The sequence below is a fragment of the Lucilia cuprina genome, chromosome 2 (genome assembly GCF_022045245.1).
Source record: "Lucilia cuprina isolate Lc7/37 chromosome 2, ASM2204524v1, whole genome shotgun sequence".
NCBI lineage: Eukaryota > Metazoa > Arthropoda > Insecta > Diptera > Calliphoridae > Lucilia > Lucilia cuprina.
This window is the reverse complement of record NC_060950.1, coordinates 29,184,180-29,194,555: the sequence shown is the minus strand read 5'-3', so window position 1 is coordinate 29,194,555 and position 10,376 is coordinate 29,184,180.

Genomic DNA, 10,376 nt, shown 5'->3' with positions numbered 1-10,376 from the left:
CTTTTTTAATATTTTGACAATTTATTTGGCTGGATACAAACTGATATATATACATTGAACTAAAATCCAATACTAAAATAACAAACTTCTATTTTAACTGCAATACTATCGATGTACCCTCTACAGAATAATAACTATTGTGCGATTCATATACATAAATACTGTTTTCTTTTCATATGTATATATATGTACATATGTATGCATGTATGTCTAAATATCTGTTCATATTTAAGCCGCTTATATAAAACACACTTAAAATAGTATATGAAATCTTGTGCAAAGATGAAGAAAAATAACATAAAAACGAGCATAATATTTACTCAACGATTTATTGGCTTTACTAAATGTTCGAAGGATATTTTTTAAGTAAACATTTTCTCTATAGATGGGATTTTTATTTCGCTTCCTACTTTTCTTTGCTTTGTTTTCATTTTCAAAAACAAGTTAAAAGAAAATTGTAAGATTATTGGAAAAGTTTCACTATCGATTGGTACGATTTAAGGCTTGAAAACATTTTTTAAATGGGTGTTACTAAAAACGTTGTTTTATTTTTTCGCTTTCTGTCATTTTCCGCTTAATTCATAAATTGTATGTCTGCATTTTATTGATTTTATTATTGTGTAAGTTCAAAAGTTTAAGCCCAAATTTTTTTTCAGGAAAACATTTAGAGACTTTTATAGGAGTGTGTTAAATTATTTAGACAGGTAAATTAAATAGTGAAATACCTAACTACCCAACAAAAAAAGAACTTTATTAAATTGTAGTATTATAGAATTCGACTCAATTGACTTAAATAATATTAACATAAATAAATAAATAAATAAATTACACGCATATATCAAATGACCCCAAAATAAAATTGGTTTAATTCAGAAGAATTTGGTACAAAAAATATACCTTAAATTAAAAAAAAGTATTCTATTCGCTTCTTTTAATGTCAGTAAAGATCACTTCCATAGAATTTAAAAATTACACCCAGTCTTACTTTTAAAGTTGTGATAAATGTTATTCTTTTAGAACTGCTTCATTACATTTTTGCTAAATAGGTATTGAATATCAAACAGAGTGAAATATTCATATGTCTTGCTGACGCTTTATCTAAATGCGAAAGAACATTGTTGTTTCGATATTGCGAAACATGCATTTAGTAGATTTTACTATATAAAGCTTATTTAAAATACTTAATATTTATACCCTACACCACTATAGTTGGGAGGGTATTATGAGTTTGTGCTGAAGTTTGTAACACCCAAAAATATTGGTCCTAGACCCACCTAAAAGAATAACAATCGCCTTAGAATCACTTTCGGAGTCGATTTAGCTATGTCCATCTGTCCGTCCGTCCTTCCGCCTGTCTGAGTGTCCATGTAAACTTTGTGCGCATGCTACAGGTCCCAATTTTCAAGATAATTTGATACATTTTTTTAATTCAAGGACGAACGCTATTGAAAATGGTTGAAATCGGTCCATTATTTCTCCTAGCGCCCATACAACTTTATTTAAAAAATCCAAAATTTTAGGGTATCATATGGTCGGCAATGTCCGACTATAAATTCATACTTGTTTTTCATACAAAAGGCCCACATCCTCGCTGAAAAATGAAAACCAAACAAAACCATAAATCTCCTTTTTAGGTGAATAAATTTTTTTAGCTGCCTTCAAAATAACAATTCATAAAGAGTGAATAACAAACAACAAACTATCAGCACAAGACAATTCCAATGAATATAATCGCTCTACTGCAAATAATCTTTTCTCTCAATTTTCTGGTATGTTAGTTTTGAAATTTAATGACATTGTGATGTCACAACACTAAATCATAGTTATTCATATACAAAATTCGTTATTTTCTTTTATTTTTTTCATTGTGGAGTTTAGGCAAAATATACATACAAACACTATAATTCATATTGGTTTGCTGCTAAAAGAAATCATAAATTTTATTGTTTTATTAGCTTATTTGTTGTTAGTTGGTCCGCTTATTTTAATATCCCATTGATTTCCTTCTTCCCTTTTAAATTTCGTTATGTTTGCTATTCGTTTAATTATTATATTTTGGGGTTTGAAATTTTTAATATCGTTAATTATATGATTCACGATAGGACCGTCCCTAAGGCCACTTTGCATATCTATCATATACTCCGTCTACTTCTAAAAAATCTGTTTACCTTTTGCACAATTGTGACATGTTCGATGAGATCTAGTATCAGTACGTCCGATAGTTGTTAAGTCCAATAATGTCTACAGCCTTCTAGGGTATGTAAAGTACGTGGATGCAAGCGTTAACAAATTATTGACCGATCCAAAAAAGTTTGAGAAAAAAATGATATATCAGACTAGTTGTTGTTTGGTTTTGCAAATGAGCAAAATCTTTTCACATCGGGAAAAGTTATAAATCATATTTAAAAAAAAATCAAAAAAATTAACGCCTTTTTTGACACATTTTCTGCATGAGAGCTTGACACTGGAATCGGTTCACAATTTCATAAACCTTCCACACGAATGTACATATTCCCTGAAATGTGTTTATTGTTAATAACTTCATATATTTTGTGTACAATTAAATTATTCAACTACATTTTTTCCGAATCGGTTCATAGCTGCCATATATTTTGAATTTATTATGTATGCACATAAATCATTATACAAAATTTTTTCTATTTCTAAAAATCACTAAGGGTTTTCATTTAAACGCTTAAGTTTCCCATTTGTGCAAGTGGGCAAGTTTATTCGACTTGTTTCATGAAACCCCTGTTCAAATTCTGTTCAAATACAATATTTATAAACATTTTACATCAATGTCAAACGAAATCAAAAAATAAAGTATTTTAACAAAAAATTGTACAAAATATGTTAAAAATGTGAAAATTCAAGTTCATAAATTCAAAAGTGAACAATAAGTGAGGGTTGTGCAAATTAATTTTCATACAATTCAATTGCGAGGATGGAAACATGCACAGATTGCACAGTTTACGAGAGTTTTGAACGTTTAAATGAAAACCCTTACTGATTAAATTGATATACTTATTAAATGATAATATTTCTATTCAAAACAAGTATGAATGTATAGTCGGGAGTAGCCGACCATATGACAGCCTACTCCAGTCAGTATGTATGTTAAAAATGGGGATTATTTAAAAAAATAAAGCATTTGATTTGTTTTTTAACATTATTTCGGAATATTTATATTTTTTGTTTGCAAAAAAAACAAGTTAGAGTGCTATATTCGGCTGTGCCGAATCTTAAATACCCTCCACCAGCTACTTCTATGTACTTTTCTAATTGATCAAATATTTGTAGAAATAAGTTTTCTCATGTCTTTAATAGAAAAAATCCCAAAAGTTAAATCTATTATAAAAGTATACAAAACTAATATTTTTGCCAAATTTAGTAATTTGCATGTATGTATGTGTGTGAAAGATTTAGAAATTTTCAAAATACAAATACATATTTATATAATTATGTCCTACACAAAATTTTGTTCAACACAAATTGATAATGCTCTTTAAATATGGTTAAAGCAGTTTTAGGGGCAGGTCCTAATATAGGAGAAATAGAAGTATGCAAAACTGATATTTTTGCCAAATTATGTATCAATAGCTCAATTTGGTAATAAGTAATGCACGTTTAAGAGATTTTCGTAAAAGGACTTTGTATGGGAGCTATGTCCAATTATGTATATAAAGACAAAATTTCAGAATTCTGTTTCTATATCATTACTTGGTAATAAATATTGTGAATTTATGTATATAAGAACAATATTTTTGCTAAATGTATGGATATCAATATTTGGTTATGAGTTATGTGCGTTTTTCTGATTTTCGGAAGGGAACCTTGTATGTGTGTTTTTCTAAGAGGGACCTTGTGTAGGAGCTATGATTAATTATGGACCGATCGGAAAAATATTTCGTAATATTATTTCTCTGTATATGAGCAACACTTGTGCCAAACTTTATATGGATATCTTAATTTAGTAATGAGTTATACGTGTTTAAGTGTTTTTCGGAAGGGGAACTTGTATGGGAGCTATGACCAATTATGGACCGATCGGAAAAAGATTTCGTGGTAATATTTCTTTATGTGAGAACGATGCTTGCAACAACTTTTATATGTATATCTTAATTTAGTAATGAATTATGTGCGTTTAAGTGATTTCCGGGAGGGGACCTTGTATGGGAGCTATCACCAAATATGGACCGATCCAAAAAACCTTTCATTGTAACATTTCTGTATATAAGGGCAATACATGTACCAAATTTTATATCAATATCTTGATTTAGTAATGAGTTATGCGAGTTTAAGTGATTTTCGGGAGGGGACCTTGTATAGGAGCTATGACCAATTATGGACCCATCCAAAAAATTTTTCCTCTGAATAAATTCTATTATCATAAAATTTTAATTTCTAAAATTTTGTAAAGATATCGACATAACGACGGAAGTTATTAACAAAAAACCAAATTTCCGGGAATATGTACTTTTGTATGGGAGGTATATGAAATTGTGTACCGATTCTAGCTATTTTCTACAGAAACGAATGTGTGTCGATTTTTGGGGAAATATCTTGCATAGTTCTCGAGATAATTACATCAGAATGTGTAAAAAATTCTTATTTTTTTCGAGGTTGTTTCAAATTTTGACTCATAACTTTTCCCGATGTGAACCGATTTTGCCCATTTTCAATACCAAACTGCTTAGGATAACAACAAATATTTTCGGTGAATTTGGTTGATGTCCTTGGCTTAGTTTTAACGTGAGCGTGTTTTAGGCAGACAGACGTACAGACGGACAGACAGACGGGCATAGCTAAATCGACTCAGAATTTCATAAGGACCAAGAATATATATACTTTGTTGGGTCTCAGATGAATATTTCTTGGTGTTACACACGGAATGACAAAGTTATATATACCCTCTATCACCACTGATGGTGGTGGAGGGTATAAAAAATACAAGAGGACTCAAAGTGGGGTAGGGCAAAATATCCTATCCTTATAAATGTTGGTAGGGGGAGTTAAGTCTATTTCAATATTATGTATGTAGAATTTAAAAGTGTTATTAGTGTTTGTAAGTGAATTTTGACCTTTAAGTCATTTCTTGAAGGGGACTTCAATACAATACAAATCAATACAAAAATCGGTAGTGACATTTCTTAATCGACTCAGATAATGATTCTAAGCCGATTGTCCACTAAAGTGGTGTAGGTTATAAAAATTACATAATTTACAAAAAAAAAAAACAAGTAAGAGTGTTATATTCGGCCATGCCGAATCTTATATACCCACCATCAAATCATTCTTATTAATAAATTTTGATATTATCGATCTTTGTAATCATATGTCAATATTAATATGAACATCGAGGAAATATTTGGAAGAGGGCCTTTAACCTTAATAGGGGCATAGGGTAGCGGCTCATACAAATATTTTACAGCTAATAAGTTAGACCGATTTCTTACAAAACTTATTTATGTAGAATATGATCGCTGTAAGCTAGTAATGAGCTTTAAGGTAAATTTTTTAAGAGGACTTTACAAGGGGGATATGGTTAATTAAGGACCGATCCTTCTAAAATTTGATAAAGAGCTTTTAGCTTTTAAAAAACTTGTTTATGTAGAATTTTACTGGCGTATTAACATTTTTGAGTCAAAAGGAAATCACTTTAGTTCCTATAAAACTTTTTTATGTCGAATTTTATTGCTATATATGTTTCTTAAGGTCAGATATATGCATTAAAGTAATTTTCTGAAGGAGACCATATATGGGGGGTAGGGCCAATTTTGAACCAATACTTATAAAATTTTACGAAGATATTTTAATTCTTATAAAACATATTTATGACGAATTTTACCGCTATAGATGCATTTCTAAGCCAGTTATGAACGACAAAGTTATTTTCTGAAGGCCTTATATAAGGGCTAGGCAAAGACGTGGACCGATATTGCCCACTTTTAATACGGGTCGATCCTTATAAAATTTAACAGGGAGCTTTCTGCTCGCACGAAACTTTTTTATGTAGAATTTCAGCGCTTTTTGAGACAGTAATAAACGAAGAGATTTATGTTCCCATAAAACATGTTTGTGCCGAATTTCACCGCTATTGGTGCTTCTCTTAGCCAGTTATGAGCGATAAAGTCATTTTCTGAAGGGGACTTTATATGGGGGGTAGGGTCAATTATGGATCGATCCCTATAAGATTCTGCGAAGAGATTTATGTCCCCATAAAACATGTTTGTGCGGAATTTCACCGCACTCTACTTCTGTTAGCTAGATATGGCCGATAAAGTAATTTTCTGAAGGGGGCCTTATATGGGGGCTAGGCGAAATCGTGGACCGATATTGCCGATTTTCAATACCAAATAAACTGCATCAACTATAAGTATCTGTGCAAAATTTCAGCTGGCTATCTACTTCCATACGGACTCTATCGTGTTTTCAACAGACGGACGGACATGGCTAGATCGTCTTAAAATCTAATAAGGACCCAGAATATATATACTTTTATGGGCCTTAGACGAATATTTTAATGTGTTACAAACGGAATGACAAAAACAATATACCCCCCATCTTTTTTGATGGTGGGTACAAAAATACAAATCTTATTTTGGCAAATACTCCAAAAAACAAAAAATTATTAATGAAAAAGATCTTACTTGTTTTCATCATTGTATATATTAATATTTCTAGAACATTTTTCCACATTTCATGGCATAGGTTTGATCTACACAATAATCCGTCAATCTGTGATAGATTTCGACCTAATTTTCCCTTCCTTATTCAATCATTTATGCCCAAATTTACAAAAAAGAAAAAAAACTATTTTGCATGAAAACTACTTAACTTTTTAGTGTTTTTCATATAAAATTTTAAATATTGTCTTAAATTTTAATACAGGCCTTATTGTCCATTAAAGTGTTCCGAGGTAAAGCCTTTTTAAAATTTTATTGTAGGAATGCCACTAAATGTATGCGTAGTAATATACCAAACACGTGAAAAAGAAAAAATATTTTTTGGAATGACCCTCAGTTCACTACACGCAGAGAAAAAACATGGTTGGGCATGGTTAGGACAACTATTCTATGTTTTTTGTAACAATATTTTGTTATCATAACCAAACAATTGTCATTTTTATTGAACTTCGTCAATATTTTAGTTACTGAAAACATTTATATGTTTATGACAATTATAAATTTAAGAATGATTCTCTGAAAAAAATAAAAATTTTTTTCAACAACTAAACAATGATAATTATTTAAACATATTATATTATTTAGAATCATTTAAACTATCAAATAACCATTAAATGTTAGGATTTATACGTTTATCCATATAATGTTTAAGATATAAGTAAAATACGTTTACTATTTAAAATATTTTGGTATCGCCAATTTTCTATCAGTTGTATGGTTTATCCGTACTAGATCGGATAATAAGTAATATAAATAATTGTGAAAAATAAATAATATCTTAAAATATAATATGAAACAATAGAAATAAATAAATAAAATAGTGTACATAAAAAATGAATAATTAAAAAAATTATATTGTGTTTATATTGGCATCATGTGTTTATAGGAATATCAGTGCTTGGAAGTTTTGTGTTTGTTTAAAAGAAAATTAACAAATAATTACATTTTACGCCGAGCACATTAAATTAACCATATTATGTTTAATATGTAACCATAACATGGTTACTTGAAGACATGTGACTACTTGTGACCATAATATGGTTACTTCAAACAATAATATGATTACTTGAGGCCATTATATGATTACATGAAACCATAATGTGGTTGCTTGACACTACAATATGATGCTACAATATCACATTATGATTAATAAAACTATATTATGATGAAATATTTGGACTATATTAAATCATAATATGGTAGATTATTATACTAATAATGATCATAATATGTTTTAACATTAACCATAATTTTAACCATAATATGTTGCTCTTAGATTATGGTTACCACAACTATATTTTTTCTCTGCGTGTAGCAGCAATTGAAAATCCTGACCTCTGTGTAATTTTTGTAAAAATAAAATATTTTAGATTTTTTTTTCAAAATCAGCTCAAAATTACGAATTCCGAAGTTTTAAGCTGAAAATCGCTATCAAATTTGACATAAACGAGTTCATTATTGGCCAAAATCTCCCGACAAAATGTTATGAGAATCGGCTTATAATTCATCATACGCCCCAAAAAATCTCCCCTTCCGAAAATAACATAAATGCTTATACTGACCTAAAAATATGAGTATAGTAATTAAATTAAATATGACAAATTACAAAGTTCCCTTCTTAAAACGTATGAGGTCCATTATTGACTTCACCACCAAATAAGGTCAGATTACAAATTACTTTAACCTATAGAAAATTAAATTTTACTAGTTCCACAATTAACTTATGACCTATTCAAACAATTTGATAATCATAGCAGAGTATTACGCTCTTTCTTGTTAAAATTTAATGTTTTATACTAAAGGCAAAGACAATATAGCTTTTTTGGATATCTTATGAATAAAGGATATTAAATTCATTAGGATGAATATATTTTTCGTTTTAATTATTATTTGATGGCAAATTAAACAATATATTGCCAAATTAGTTGTTTTTTTCGGTTAAAATACATACAAAGGATAATATTGTTTGTTTGAGACTAAAACTCAATATTTACAAAACTACAAATTATTGTTATTATACACAATAGGGTTATTGTGTTTGTTGCTATTATTAGATTTTATTGTTTTTTATTTATATATATATTTTTTGTTTGTTTTGTTATTGTGGGTGATTAGTGTTAATTACATGCAATTTTATGTACAAAAATTTTATATATGTACTTGCACAAATACGAGTTAATGAGTTTTTCTCTCTCGCTTTTAGTTATACGTATAGTATTTGTATTGGTTAGCATTTACTGTATATGTTTGATCATTATCCTGCAGTATGGCATTACTGCTTTTTGAGGAATAACAACTAAAATGACTCTTTAATAGATTTAATTCTATCTATTGAAGTAAGAAAATAAATTAAAAATTCTGGTTAGTCGATTATAATTGCTTAAAAACTCTGTTCAATGGAGACTTTTTGACTCCCTGTATAACTAACGGGTATTTATTGTTGTGTTTTTGTTTAGGCTTTGACCACATTTATATGTGTGTACGTGTACAATACATTTAAACAATAGTTAGTTAGTTAGTTTGTTAAATAAACTTTTCCGCCAGTCAGACTTTTGTGTACATAGACGCACAGTTTATTCATTTATTTCTCACCAACAATTTGCAAAGTAAATAAAATTTTATTATTGAATTTTTATTGCATTTTACTAACAAGTATTTTTATTAGCTTGGCTGCTTTCATTAACTTTTTGTTTGTAGACCTTAACAATCGTATTTTAGTTTGTTGATAAACTTTAGTGTTTATAGGAAATTAAAGAAAATTGTTTAGCTACTACCTCTAGCCATATAAGCTTGAAATTTTATTCTATACCACTACAGTGAGAATGATATTATGCGTTTAGGCTGATATTTTTAATGTACAAAAATATAAGTCCTATAGGTACCCAGCTTAAAGAACAACAATTTAGTCAGAACAAGTAAGAGTGTTATATTCGGCTATGCCGAATCTTTTATACCCACCATCAAATCACTGATATATAAATTAACTTTGATTTTTGAATATTTTATTATTATATATCGATATTAATGATCAGGGTAACATTTGAAAGAGGTCCATTAATGGGGGTTTTACTATTGAAAGTGCTAATTTTTATAGGGAATAGGGGTATTTATACATACATATATGGACCAATTCTCATAAAAGTCCGTTGGAAGATTTCAGTTCCTTATTTGTTTAAAATTTCATCGATCTACTTGTATTTTGAAGCCATTAAGGTGCATTAAAGTCATAAAATATGGTAGAGAGATTTTAAATCAAAATTGTTTTATATCGAGTTGCATTGCGGTATTCGCATTTTCGCGTCATTTTCTGGGTGGAATTTATATGGGGTGGTGTTATTATGGACTGATCTTCATAAAAATTGATAGAGAGATTTCGGTTCCTATAGAAGAGAAAGAGATATTAGCTTACACAAAACTATTTTTTTTGTCGAATTTCATAAATCTACTAGTATTTTTAAGCCAGTACTGGGCTGCATGGAACTTATGTGTGCCGAATTTCATCGCCAGTAATGAGCGTTAAAGTCTTTTTCTGAAGGGGTCCTTATATTGGGGGTAGGGTCAATTATGGACCGATCCACATAAAATTTCATAGAGAGGTTTTAGCTAGTAAGAAACTTACTTATGTCAAATTTCATCGCCATACTTTTATTTTTAAGAGAGTAATGAGCGTTAAAGTCATTTTCTGAAGGG